We start from the raw sequence: 15,409 nt of genomic DNA, 5'->3' as shown, positions 1-15,409 counted from the left end.
CATCAGCGAAAAAATAAAAAAGTTATAGCTCGCAGAATAAAGCGATGCAAAAATAATTATTTTTTATATAAAATAGTTTTCATTGCATAAAACCGACAAAACATAAAAAAAAGACCTAAATGAGGTATCGCTGTAACCGTACTGACCCGAAGAATAAAACCGCTTTATCAATTTTACCGAACGCGGAATGGTGTAAACGCACCCCCCCAAAAGAAATTCATGAAACGCTGGTTTTTGTTCATTCTGCGTCCCAAAAATTGGAATAAAAAGCGATCAAAAAATGTCACGTGCCCGAAAATGGTACCAATAAAAATGTCAACTCATCCCGCAAAAAATAAGACCTCACATGACTCGGTGGATCAAAATACGGAAAAATTATAGCTCTCAATATGTGGTGATGCAAAAACTATTTTTACAATAAAAAGCGTCTTTTAGCGTGCGACAGCCGCCAAACATAAAAACCGCCATAAATAGTAAATCAAACCCCCCGCTATCACCCCCTTAGTTAGGGAAAAATAATAAAATAAAAAAATGTATTTATTTCCATTTTTCCATTACGGTTAGGGCTAGGGTTAAGGGCTAGGGCTAGGGTTAGGGCTAGGGTTAGGGTTAGAGATAAGGCTAGGGTTAGGGCTAGGGTTAGGGCTAGGGCTGAGATTAGGGTTAGGGGTGTGTTGGGGTTCGGGTTGGAGTTAGAATTGGGGGTTTCCACTGTTTGGGCACATCAGGGGCTCTCCAAATGCAACATGGCGTCTGATTTCAATTCCAGCAAATTCTGAGTTGAAAAAGTCAAATGGTGCTCCTTCCCTTCCAAGCTCTGACATGCGCTCAAACAATGTAGGATAGATCTTCAGCTCACCTGGTTCAGCCTGCCCAGTCCTCCTTTCCATAATCTCGGTGCACGGAATGGATCCATCCCCATCTGGGAGAAATGCTCAATGAAAAAAAGTTTTTTGTAGTTCCAGCACACGATGTGAAAAAATTAAGAAAAGCCTTTATTTAATCCATAATTAAAAAATGCAATTCCAGTGATGATAAAAGCATGTGTAGGCTTACACGTTTCGGATCATATTTGACCCTTAATCATAGCATAAAATACTGAATAAATGTTGCACTTATCAAGGAAAAGCAACCAGAGAAGGCTGCCTTGGGTAACACCCACCAAAATCAGCTGTGAAACTGACATCACTAATTCAAAGTTAACAATAGTACCTCACTGGTTTAACCCTATGATGCATTCATCTTATACAAACATATTACAATGTGAATTCTCACTTAATAATAATCTGATGATTAAACCAGAAACAAACAAACTTCAACCTCCCTAGTAGCTGGGATTAAAGGCACATACCACCGCACCCGGCAAAAGGAAAAAAAAAAAAAAAACTCCAAAAAAAAAACAAAACATTAATATAGATACATCAATTCATGCTTCAAATTTAATCCTGTTGGATATCTAGTATTAAGTTTTAGTATCCATCGAGCTTCAATCGTCTGGAGTAATTTAATTCTATCGCCACCACGTCGAGGAGCAGGAACAAATTCCAAAGCACTTACTCGCAGGCTATTCAATTCTCCCTTATGTTCATGCAAAAAATGTTTAGAAGCCCCCGAAAGACTACGGGTAGTAATATTATTGATGTCATAAATGTGTTCCGACAATCTTTTTCTTATGCTACGACTTGTGGATCCTACATACTGTTTTCTGCATGTCGTGCAAAAGATGATATAAACACAGTAATCAGTGGCACAATTCATAAAAGTTTTGAGCTTAAATACTTGACCCTCATTACTTATAACAGACATTATTATTTATCATGAATTTGCATAAACCACATAACTTCTGCCTGCATCTAAATGAACCTTTAGTAGATAACCATGTACAACCTATTTTATCTGTGTTCTCACTGAGTTCACTAGGAGAGATTATATTTCCTATCGTCAAAGATTTTTTGGGGACAAATTTGCAACCATTTTTCAAAATTTCCCTAAGTGTACTATCAGTAGTTAATAATGGTAGATGTTTATGAACAACATTAATTACTTTGTAATAATTACTATGATATGTAGTAGAAAAAATCATTTCATTAGAAAAATCTTTCTTATCTGATTTTTTCAACTGGAATAAATACTGATCTCTGCTTTTTTCATTGGCTTTAGTTTCAGCTTTTTTAACCATTTTAAGATTATAACCCCTGTGTTGTAACCTTTTTTTAATATTATCACATTCTTCCTTATACTTGCTGTCATCGGTACAACACCTACGGGCTCTGATAAATTCCCCTGTGGGGATATTCCTAATCACATGTTGTGGATGTTGACTAAAAGCATGCAAAATGGAATTTCCTGAAATTTTTTTATGAAAAAGCTGACAATCTACTTTTTTCTTCAGACTATCACCACCCAATTGTATGTCGAGAAAGGAAATCATATGCCTATTGGTATCTACTACGAAAGACAGACTTAGATTATTATCATTAATATAATCTTTAAAGCTGGACACTAGGTCATCTGATCCTTTCCACACTATCAAAATATCATCTATGAATCGTAAATATTGTTCTATATAATCTGAATAAGGATTAAATTCAGAATAAATAAATTTCGACTCCCACCAGTTCATGTACAGATTAGCCAGGGATGGGGAGAATTTAGCTCCCATGGAACAACCCTGACACTGCACATAGAACTGGCGGGAGAATCTAAAGTAGTTGTTTTGAAGCAAAAATAGAGTAACATCTAAAATATATTCTTTCATTACATCAGAATAATTGGAATATATATTTAGTTGATCTGTCAATGCTTGCATAGCTAAATTATGTGGAATGCAAGAATACAGTGTTTTAACATCACAAGTCATCCACATGAAATTCTCATCCCAATTCTGATTTAACATTACTGATAGCACATGTTTGCTGTCTTTCAAATAACTAGGTGACATAACTACCAATGGTTGCAATCTCTCATCTAACCAAGAGCCTAGTCTTTCCAATAATGAATCCACACCTGACACTATAGGTCTGAAAGGAGGAGGAAAAAGCCCTTTATGGGTTTTAGGTAGGGCATGAAAAATGGGAATTTTGGGATTTACTGGTAATAAGAATTCTTTTTGTTTTAAATTAAGAATGCCTAGATCAAATCCTTCTTGTAAAATTTTTTCCAATTTAATTTTTATAGTTTCCGTTGGATCTCCATCTATTTTCTTGTAAGCATGACTTTCATTTAAAATACTATTAACCTCTCTTACATATAGGGTCTTATCCAATATTACCACTGATCCCCCCTTATCAGCATTCTTCACTACAATGTTTGGATTATTTTGTATGTTTTTTAGAGCTTTTCTTTCTCCCTTAGATAAATTATCCCCCTTGTTATTATCAGAAAATACAGATTTTAATTCCCATTCCACAGAGAGCTGAAATTCATCCATAATGGGGACTCTTGATTGTAAGGCCTCTTTCACACTTCAGTTTTTTGCCATCAGTCACAATCCGCCAAAATTTGAAATTGGCGGATCCGCTTTTTCTTGTTGCGGATCCGCCAATTCCCCCCATTGGGATACATTAGTGGCGGATTTTGACGGATGGTCGTCCGTTGCGTCCGATATTCGGCGGATCCGCAAAATTCTTTGCGGATTCTGTCTGAGGGGGACGGAGAATGTAACGTTTTTTTTCGCCGTCAAAATGGCGGATGACGGCGGATCCGCCGTCATCAGCCATGCGGTAGAATGGGGCCCTATGGGCGGCGGATCCGCCGGGATCCGCGATTTTGCGGAATCCGCCGGCAGGATCCGCAAAATCGCACTGCGCATGCCCAGAAAAAAAGATACTTTTCCAGACAGTCCCAAAACTATATAAGATGGGCTAATTGGGCCCAGACATGCAGTAGCAGCCAGACAGCAAGCCAGCCAGACCACCACCAAGCCTGCAAGACAGCCACCAAGCCTGCAAGACAGCCACCAAGCCTGCCAGACCACCCAGCCTGCCAGACACCCACCAAGCCTGCAGCCACAGCTATCAAGAGGCCTGCCAGTACCAGCTTTACCAAGTGTGAGTATACCTATGACATTTCTGTGTATGGCCTGCAAGTGTGTAGCGTGTGTGTGTGTGTGTGTGTGGTCTGTGAGTGTTGCATGTCTGTTTTTTTTTTTTTCTTATATTTTTTTTTTCTGTTGCTTGTGTACTGCATTTTATTTTCATACAACTGTAATTATATTGTATTTTTTATGCTGTGATTGCTGCGATTGAGTGGTGTATGGTATGTGGTGTAATTGGGCCCAGACAATCCGGCACCAGCAACACTGAATACTCCAAGCAAGATATCCGACTCCAGCCTGCCTGACAGAAGATTCAACTAGAGCTATAAAACCTGTCTGCCCATCTGCAAGTCTACCACCTGCAAGACCCCTGGAGCGTGTGTGTGTATGTGTGTGGCCTGTGTGTGCATTTTTTTTTTTTTTTCTGTTGCATGTGTACTGCTTTTTATTTTCATACAACTGTAATTATATTGTATTTTTTATGCTGTGATTGCTGCGATTGAGTGGTGTATTGTATGTGGTGTAATTGGGCCCAGACAATCCGGCACCAGCAACACTGAATACTCCAAGCAAGATATCCGACTCCAGCCTGCCTGACAGAAGATTCAACTAGAGCTATAAAACCTGTCTGCCCATCTGCAAGTCTACCACCTGCAAGACCCCTGGAGCGTGTGTGTGTATGTGTGTGGCCTGTGTGTGCATTTTTTTTTTTTTTTTTTCTTTCCATTTTTTTTTTTTTTTTCTGTTGCATGTGTACTGCTTTTTATTTTCATACAACTGTAATTATATTGTATTTTTTATGCTGTGATTGCTGCGATTGAGTGGTGTATTGTATGTGGTGTAATTGGGCCCAGACAATCCGGCACCAGCAACACTGAATACTCCAAGCAAGATATCCGACTCCAGCCTGCCTGACAGAAGATTCAACTAGAGCTATAAAACCTGTCTGCCCATCTGCAAGTCTACCACCTGCAAGACCCCTGGAGCGTGTGTGTGTATGTGTGTGGCCTGTGTGTGCATTTTTTTTTTTTTTTTTTTTTTCTTTCCATTTTTTTTTTTTTTTTCTGTTGCATGTGTACTGCTTTTTATTTTCATACAACTGTAATTATATTGTATTTTTTATGCTGTGATTGCTGCGATTGAGTGGTGTATTGTATGTGGTGTAATTGGGCCCAGACAATCCGGCACCAGCAACACTGAATACTCCAAGCAAGATATCCGACTCCAGCCTGCCTGACAGAAGATTCAACTAGAGCTATAAAACCTGTCTGCCCATCTGCAAGTCTACCACCTGCAAGACCCCTGGAGCGTGTGTGTGTATGTGTGTGGCCTGTGTGTGCATTTTTTTTTTTTTTTCTGTTGCATGTGTACTGCTTTTTATTTTCATACAACTGTAATTATATTGTATTTTTTATGCTGTGATTGCTGCGATTGAGTGGTGTATTGTATGTGGTGTAATTGGGCCCAGACAATCCGGCACCAGCAACACTGAATACTCCAAGCAAGATATCCGACTCCAGCCTGCCTGACAGAAGATTCAACTAGAGCTATAAAACCTGTCTGCCCATCTGCAAGTCTACCACCTGCAAGACCCCTGGAGCGTGTGTGTGTGTGTTGCATTTTTTTTTTTTTTTCTGTTGCATGTTATTTTCATACAACTTTAATATTGTATTTCTTGCTGTGATTGTGTGGTGTAAAGGCTGGTTTCATATTTGCACTTTATAGCGCAGGGATAACCTGCACACGTCCACCACTAATCCCCGTCCCATCTGGTCATCACCGCCTACTAGCACACATGGACGCTTGCGATCTGCACACCCTATCTTTAGTATGGGGTGCGCAGATTGCAAGCGTTCATGTGCGCTAGTAGGTGGGGATTAGTGGCGGACGTGTGCAGGAAATAGCTGCGCTATAAAGTGCAAATGTGAAACCGGCCTAAATGGTATTGTATGTGGTGTTATTGGGCCCAGACATCTACATCAAACACCAGCCTGACTGTATCAGTCAGGCTGGTGTTTTAATGTAGATGTCTGTGCCCAATAACACCACATACAATACCATTTAGGCCGATTTCACATTTGCACTTTATAGCGCAGCGATGGCCTGCACACGTCCGCCACAAATCCCCGCCTACTAGCGCACATGAATGCTTGCGATCTGCGCACCCTATCTTTATCATAGGGTGCGTAGATGGTGCGCTGGCAGGATTTTACCATGTGCTGCGCACTTTTGAAGGTGTGCCCTTGCGCGCCAAACGCAGCATGTTGCATTTTGGCGCGCACGGCACACCTTCAAAAGTGCGCAGCACACTGTAAAATCCTGCCAGCGCACCATCTGTGCACCCTATGATAAAGATAGGGTGCGCAGATCGCAAGCATTCATGTGCAGTAGTAGGTGGGGATTTGTGGCGGACGTGTGCAGGCCATCGCTGCGCTATAAAGTGCAAATGTGAAACCGGCCTAAATGGTATTGTATGTGGTTTGTGCCCAGACATCTGGCAACAGCCACACTGAAGAAACCGAACCAGACATCAAACACCAGCCTGACTGATAGAATTTCAAACTCCGCTGCAAATCTTCCACCTGCAAGACACCTGGAGTGTGTAGCCTGGCTGTGTGTTATGCGTGTTTGCGTTTTTTTATTTTTCATGTATTGTGGTATTTAAAATAAAGAGCAGAGTAGCTCCTATTTTTTGGAAAAAAAAAAAATAATAAAAAAAAAAATAAATAAATTGTTTTGAAAAAATCTACTTTGTATCATTTTAAAAAAGGTAAAATTAAGTTACCATAAAGGTAATTGAAGTGTTCTGGTATACAAGTGTGGTTAAAAGTGAGATTGCAACATACCATGAAAAAATGGGTATACACAACTGAGTTTCAGGGAATTCAAAACCATGCAAACACAGTGGGTATACACAGAAATTAAACACCTTCAATCACTGGTTACATACTCTGTTGAGAGTTTCAGGGAATGCAAACACTGGTATACACAGCAATTACACACTACACGCCTTCAATCACTGGTTACACGGTGAGACCTTTAATCACTGGTTACACTCTCGGTGAGAGTTTCAGGGAATGCAAACTGGTATACACAGCAATTACACACCTTCAATTACTGGTTACACTCAGTTACAAAACACAAAGAAAGTAGGTTTACACAAAATATTAGACACCTTCAATCACTGGTTACACTCTGAGATAAGGGAATGTAGACATGCAAACACTTAAAATTGCGTATAATTAGTTTCAGGGAATTACACATACAAAATGTGGTTTTTTTTTTTTTTTTTTAAACTTTCATATCATTTTCTTTCAGTTCACACAATGAAGCGCCACCATACCGGCAGACACGGCCAGCCCAACCGTAGCAGAGATTCAGACCGCAGCAGGGATCAACGCAGCAGACATGACCGGTCAGACCGCAGCAGAAACAACCCTGACCGCAGCAGAGAGGAACAGCCACACCGCGGCGTACAGGCAACCATTAGTTTCCCTGTAAGTATAAAGACCTGAAAGCTTATTATGATCCTTTGTATAGTAGCTTAACAAGTCTCTTTATACTTGCAGATCACTTCAAGCACTACCAGCAGGGTAGCAGCAGAGAGAGCCAGCCAGGCTGCAGCAGAGAGGCCCAGCCAGACCGCAACAGAGACTGCCAGCCAGGCTGCAGCAGAGAGGCCCAGCCAGACCGCAACAGAGACTGCCAGCCAGGCCGAAGCAGATACTGCCAGCCAAACATTTTCCCTGTAAGTATAAAAGCCTGAAAGCTTATTATGATACTTTGTATAGTAGCTTAACAAGTGTGTTTATACTTGCAGATCAGTTCAGGAAGCAACACAGCTGCCCCAAGCCGTAATGTCTTCTCCTGAAAGCTCCCCCTCACATCATCAGCGAGCTGAGGTAAAAAAAATTTTGTTTATTTTTTATTTAAAATAATTTTTTTGTGGTTAAAAACACTATCCTATTATGTTTTAACAGGAAGCTGATTCAGAGGAGCTTCCAGGAGGAGACGTGCAGGGTGGAGAGACACACGGAGGGGGTGCGCAGATTGTAAGTTTAGCACATACACAGATACATAATGCTACACCCAACACAAACATTCATCACAGTGCACACCATAACTGCATCCATCCAAACATTTTTTTTTTTTTTCCCACAGTCTTCAGAATCCGGTGCCCGCACTAGAGTGACTCCCAGGACATCCCAGGGTCGTCAAGGTGATGCCTCTGGTGGTCGGCAAACGGTAAGTAACCCTATTTTGATAATTGTTTAAATGAACATCATGTGTTTGAATATAATGTAATTTTTTGCTTTTTGTTTTGTTTTTTATCTTCACAGGTTTCACAGCGTGCTCCCCGCAGACATCAGGAGGAGGGTGTCATTATTGATAGTGATGACCTCATCCATGAGGTGGAAATCCGGGAGCCGCTGTGGAACATGGCAAACCGTCTTCATGCCGACCAACCAACCACACGACGGCTCTGGGATGAAGTCTGTTCTTCAGTTATTGACAACTGGGAGGAACTCAATGCGAGGGCCAGGGATTTTGTGCGTAAGTATTACAACTTCAGTAACTTATATTTCCAGCATGTGAAGTGTTGAATACTAAACCTTTTTTTTTTTTTTTTTGCTTCACAGGTGACAGGGTTATCACACGGTGGCGGTCGCTCCGGGATCGCTTCAAGAGGGACTACAACAAAGAGATTCAGACCCCGAGTGGATCGTCGGGAGGACGCCGGGGACCCCAGTACAAAAACTACCAAGCCCTGGCGTTCCTGCGATCTACAATGGCGTGCAGAAGGTAAATATTCCCCAAACAATTCCTGTAGTAGAAATGTTTAACCAATTTTTTTTTCAGCAGACTTAAATTAAATATCAATATTTTTAATATACATTTTTTTCTTCTTTTTTTTTTTTTAGCACCATCTGCAGCACTCGGGAGTCTGCATCAGAGTTGCGTCCCTCTGGAGTGATCCCTAGTGAGACCGCCCCCGGTGACCACATCGAGGTATCCGACCCCTCTGTACCTACCCTCTTGTCTGATCCCTCTATCCCCTCCACCAGCACTGGAGCAGCAGGGCAGACTTCATCACATGAAGCTGCTGGTGACGACTTGTTCCCTGTTCCCCACCCCTCAGACACTGCCGCAACATCTCGACCAACTTTTGGTTCTGGCCGGCAGCGTCTGAGGAGTCAGGAAAGGATGACCTTGTCTGACTGTTTGAGTCTAAACTCAACTGTTCAACACGGTTTCCACACTTATGGACAACGGTTATCTTCTGGGTTGACCATGATCAATCAAAGTATCATGGAACTCAGAAGATACATGGAACAGATGAGTTTAGAATCAAACCAGACACCGAGACATACCTTTTTTCAATCTGTTGTCCGGCAAATGGAAGGTTTAAGTACTCACCAGCAGATGCGTGTGATGCAAGCCTGTCAGAATGCTCTAGTGGAAGTGCTTGCTGAAGCATCTCTTCCTCCCCCTGTCTATCCTTCCACAGTCCATCCTCCCCCTGTCTATCCTTCCACAGTCCATCCTCCCCCTGTCTATCCTTCCACAGTCCATCCTCCCCCCGTCCATCCTTCCACCACCATCAATCACACAGCCGTCCCTCCTCCTACCACTCCCTCTCCTTTCTCTAGTTCCCCATTCCATTCTTCCCAGTACCTACCTTCCCCATTGCATTATACCCCAATGCCCTCGCCATACCCACCCCCACATACACCTTCAATGTACCCACAAACCTCGTCTGTCCATCCACTCCCGTCCCAACCACATGTGTTAAACCCCCCTTCCACTTCTGGTCCTCACCAACTCCCTCCCCAGTCCCCTACCCCCCTCGATGTGGTCAACCCTGTTAACCCCCCCTCCAATACTATCTCCACCCAACAGTATCATAGTTTGTAATTTTTCTGTTGTAATATACCAAAAAAAAATTAAAAAAGTAATATACCAAAAAAAATTAAAAAAGGTAATATTATACCAAAAAAAAGTTACCAAAAAGGTAATACCAAAAAAAGTTACAAAAAAAGTTAAGAAAAAAAATTAAAAAAAAAAAATACAGTTAATACAAATTGTCAGAAATAAACTGTTTTTTTTCAAAAAAACTTTATTGTGATGTTTATTTTTTGCTTCTTTATTCAAATTACACCAGTGGTGTAAAAGGTAAACACAACACTTGTTAACACAACACACAACCCTGGGTAATATTTCACAGTACACCGGTGGTGTACAAGGTACAAAAAAACACTTGGTAGCACAACATTTGATAACCAACACTTGTGAACATTTCAAAGTGTAAAACGCTTGGTACACAACACTTGGTAACTTTACGCTTGGTACACAACACTTGGATAACTTTACGCTTGGTACCCAACAATTGTTAACACTGCAAAGTGTAAAATTAACCAAATCACATGGTAAAACACAATGCTTGTGCAAAGCAAACACTTGGTAAAATTTCAGATAAAAAAAAAAAAAAAAAAAATTACTCACAATTGGTAAGAAGAAAATTATATCATGTGATATTGCCAGTCCACTTGTCCCTCTGGTGTAACAAAATAATCTGCAAAGGTATCCCTAATTCTTGCCACTGAACCAGTACTCCGAAAAGTTTGCTGCTCATAATCCCACAAGGTGGTTTCATACACATTGTCATCGATGGAAACTGGTTCCTTTGAAAGGACAAAATTGTGCAGGATTACACAGGCCTTTACCACCTCATCCACAGTCTCTGTTATCATTTTCATGGCCGTTAACAGGACTCTCCATTTTGCAGTTAAAATTCCAAACGCGCACTCCACCACTCTGCGCGCTCTGGTTAACCGATAGTTATAGATTCTTTTCTGGTGTGTTAATCCACGACTACCATATGGCTTCAGTAGGTGTTTTGAAAGTTGAAAAGCATCGTCGCCAACGCACACAAAAGGCATTGGTGGGCCTGTTGTTCCAGGGAGTGGTCTTGGAGGTGGGAAGTTAAAATTGTCTCCATACAAGCGACGGCCCATGGTGGAACTCTTGAATACCTGTGAGTCGTTAGAACGACCGTATGCACCAATGTCCACGGCAATGAATTTGCAGTTTGCATCCGAAATGGCCATTAGCACAATGGAAAAGTATTTTTTATAGTTGTAAAACTGTGAACCAGATCCCATGGGTTTCACAATCCTGATATGCTTGCCATCCACGGCACCGATGCAGTTTGGAAACTGGCAGATATCTTGAAACTTCTCTGCAATCTCCAGCCACCTCTCCTGTGTTGGCTCTGGGATGTATTCCTCCTGTAGAGAATCCCATAATGCCCGGCAGGTCTGTTGTACAATTCCAGCAATAGTGGAAATCCCAATCCGGAACTGGAAATGGAGGGAGGTGAAGGATTCTCCAGTTGCCAGGAATCTTAAAAAAAGGGAAAAAAAGTAAAATTAATACAAACTACAAGCCATAACATAACAATAAAAGCCTGCAGAATCTGAAACATTTTAAAAGGTAGATAACTTACCGAAGGGTCACCATCAAACGCTCCGCCGGTGATATAGAAAACCGCATGTAGGTGTCCCTTCTCCGGATTTGTTCTCCAACACGATCCACCAATATCTCAAAGAATTCCATCCGCATGCGCACGTAGTTGAAGAACTTGTCCGGATTCTCCCTCAATTCCAGGTACAGTGTGGAAAAAACGCCACGGGTGAACCTCTGCGCATTAATGGGATGAATCCACTGGCGCCGTCTCCTCATACGCAGGATTCACAGTCTTCTTTTCTCCCTCTCGATAGCAATAATTGCCAACCGATTCAAGTGAAGATCCAATTCCACACAGAAGCTGTCAATACTCGCAATAACTCCTTCCAGACTCGCACTAACTCCTTCCATCGCTGCCACTAGCTCTAAAACCTTTCAAAGAAATTGTATCACAACACCCTAGATATATTTCTCCCTAGTTTCCAGCATCCAATCACATTTGAGAGCATTTTCCAAGAGCGAATCATATTTGGGAGCATCCCATTTTGGAGGTGTGGAAAAACGGATCCGCAAAAAACGGATCCAACGGATGACAAAAACGGATGCAAACTGATGGAACGGATCCGTTTTGTTGAGGATCCGCAGTAAAATCGGTATGGCGGATCCTCAACAAAACGGATCCGTTCCATCAGTTTGCATCCGTTTTGTTTCCATTTTTGCGGATCCGCCATTTTCAAATTTTTGGCGGATTTTGACTGATGGCAAAAAACTGAAGTGTGAAAGAGGCCTAAGGGATAAAAATCCACATTTGGCACTCTAGAGACCACACTATTGTCACTGACAAAATTGTCCCTTTGTGAAGAATCAGATAAGGAATTAAGTTCAGTCAAGGCAAATTGTTCTCTGAAGGTAAGTCCTGCATATTCATTAACTGGTAAGAGAGGAGTGTTGATTTCAGCAGCTGATTGATCCTGATCAAAAAAATGTTTCTTGATAGTTAATCTTCTCACAAATTTGTTGACATCCAAAATTGTAGAAAAAAAATCTCCATTATTCTTAGGCACAAAATTGAGCCCTTTGCGCAGTACTTTCAATTCATTATTAGTAAGGATACATGCAGATTGATTTAGGACCGTAAACTGATTTATTTGCGATACCTCGTTCTGTAATTGTATTTTCTGTGTTTTAACTCTGTGCTTACGCCCCGCTCTTCTATAGGATTTTGATTTGGATCTATATTTGGGGTTACACCGTTTTTTGCCCCACTAGATCCTTCCCCTGAACTATAGCGATCATTTTCATCTTCTTCCATTTCTCCATCAGTCGTTTCAAGTTCAGAGGAGCTGAAAGTAACTCGTGATGTTCCTCCACCTTCTGAAATCCTATTAACTCTTTGACCTTTCAAAATAGATTTTGGTTTCTTAGAAAACCTAAAATTTCTATAAGGTCTTTGCGGGGGTCGCCAGTCATACACATGTCCGGTCTCAAAATCTTTGACATCTCTTTCATATTTTTTCTGTTTATTTTCAACAATAATGTCCTCTAATTTATCCAATCTATCCATAATGTCAGATCTCAGTTTCTTATATGTGGCATTATCAAAAGATTCTGTCAAAGAATTTTCAATTTCTTTAATTTTTAAATCGAGATCTTTCACTTTTTTTTGTTCATAATCTATAAGAAGCTCCATAAGCTTAAGGGAACATCCCGTCAAAATGTCATTCCCTTCTTTTTGGAAAACTTAATCAAATCGAACAGTAGACTGTTTTTTTATTCTCAGTCCTCTGGGAATCATCAAATTTTCTACATACTTTTCAAGCATGATATGATCCCACCAGGTTCTCAGGCGTATAGACAAGAATTTTTCCAATTGTTGCATGTTATGTCTTAAATCTGCCTGACCTTCCATATTGGGATTTCCCTTATTTTTGGAGACTATAGTTGCCACTTTTTCCAATTTGGATTTGTCATTTAAACTCAGGAATAAAGTGTCCTTGAAAGTGACTTCCATTTTATCAGAAAATATATAATTCAAATGAAAGGGGAATTAGGAGAGTGCAACAAACACTTATAACTCCTATGGGCAGCTGTAACGCTGTTATTGATGAAGGATAAAAAATTCCTTCAGCGTTAATAAACCAGGGAGCACGAAAAAAGTTCAGACAGTAATAATATCAAACAATGTAGGATAGATCTTCAGCTCACCTGGTTCAGCCTGCCCAGTCCTCCTTTCCATAATCTCGGTGCACGGAATGGATCCATCCCCATCTGGGAGAAATGCTCAATGAAAAAAAGTTTTTTGTAGTTCCAGCACACGATGTGAAAAAATTAAGAAAAGCCTTTATTTAATCCATAATTAAATCATCATAGGGTTAAACCAGTGAGGTACTATTGTTAACTTTGTTTTAGTGATGTCAGTTTCACAGCTGATTTTGGTGGGTGTTACCCAAGGCAGCCTTCTCTGGTTGCTTTTCCTTGATAAGTGCAACATTTATTCAGTATTTTATGCTATGATTAAGGGTCAAATATGATCCGAAACGCGTAAGCCTACACATGCTTTTATCATCACTGGAATTGCATTTTTTAATTATGGATTAAATAAAGGCTTTTCTTAATTTTTTCACATTGTGTGCTGGAACTACAAAAAACTTTTTTTCATGCGCCCAATCAGTGTTTTACCCCCACATGTAGGGTATCAGCCTACTCAGGACAAATTGCAAAACAATTTTTGGGGTCCAATTTCTCCTGTTACCCTTAGGAAAATAAAAAATTGGGGGCAAAAATATCATTTTTGTGGAAAAAATGATTTTTTTATTTTCACGTCCGAGCGTTATAAAATTCTGTGAAGCACTTGGGGGTTCAAAGTGCTCACCACACATCTAGATAAGTTCCTTAGGGGGTCTCGTTTCCAAAATGGGGTCATTTGTGGGGGGTTTCCACTGTTTAGGTACATTAGGGGCTCTCCAAATGCAACATTACACCCGCAGAACATTCCCTCAAAGTTTGCATTCCAAAACGTCATTACTTCCCTTCCGAGCCCCGACGTGTGTCCATACAGTAGTTTTCTCCCACATATGGGGCGTCAGCGTACTCAGGACAAATTGGACAACAACTTTTGGGGTTCAATTTCTCCTGTTACCCTTGGGAAAATAAATAATTGGGGACTAATTGATCATGTTTGTGGAAAAAATACGATTTTTTTATTTTCATGCCCGGGCATTATAAACTTCTGTGAAGCCCTTGGGGGTTCAAAGTGCTCACCTCACATCTAGCTAAGTTCCTTAGGGGGTCTAGTTTTCAAAATGGGGTCATTTGTGGGGGATTTCCACTGTTTAGGTACATTAGGGGCTCTCCAAAGGCAACATGACACCCGCAGACCATTCCATCAAAGTCTGCATTTCAAAACGTCACTACTTCCCTTCCGAGCCCCGACGTGTGCCCATACAGTAGTTTTCTCCCACATATGGGGTATCAGCATACTCAGGACAAATAGGAAAACAACTTTTGGGGTCCAATTTCTCCTGGTACCCTTGGGAAAATAAAAAAATGGTGACTAAAAGATCATGTTTGTGGAAAAAATACGAATTTTTTATTTTCATGCCCAGGCGTTATAAACTTCTGTGAAGCACTGGGGGGTTCAAAGTTCTCACCACACATCTAGATAAGTTCCTTGGGGGTCTATTTTACAAAATGGTGTCATTTGTGGGGTGTTTCCACTGTTTAGGTACATCAGGGGTTTTCCAATCGCGACATGGTGTCCGATCTCAATTCCAGCCAAAAAGGTCAAATGGCGCTGCTTCCCTTCCGAGCTCTGCCATGCACCCAAATAGTGGTTTACCCCCACATGTGGGGTATTAGCGTACTCAGGACAAATTGCACAATAACTTTTAGGGTCCTGTTACCCTT

The 15,409-nt window shown here is 41.0% G+C and overlaps 1 long non-coding RNA gene across 1 annotated transcript; it reads left to right on the top strand.

The window, feature by feature from the left end:
• The first annotated feature begins 3,539 nt into the window (after positions 1-3,539).
• Positions 3,540-10,105, top strand: LOC141052417 (uncharacterized). The gene is made up of 3 exons (XR_012220806.1): positions 3,540-4,049; positions 7,355-7,784; positions 7,857-10,105. It is a non-coding gene; the product is annotated as an uncharacterized lncRNA (long non-coding RNA).
• The last annotated feature ends 5,304 nt before the right edge of the window (positions 10,106-15,409 follow it).

The sequence above is a fragment of the Dendrobates tinctorius genome, unplaced genomic scaffold (assembly GCF_039654945.1).
Source record: "Dendrobates tinctorius isolate UK_male_01 unplaced genomic scaffold, ASM3965494v1 ptg000160l, whole genome shotgun sequence".
Classification (NCBI taxonomy): Eukaryota; Metazoa; Chordata; class Amphibia; order Anura; family Dendrobatidae; genus Dendrobates; species Dendrobates tinctorius.
This window is presented reverse-complemented; position numbering and strand designations above follow the sequence as displayed.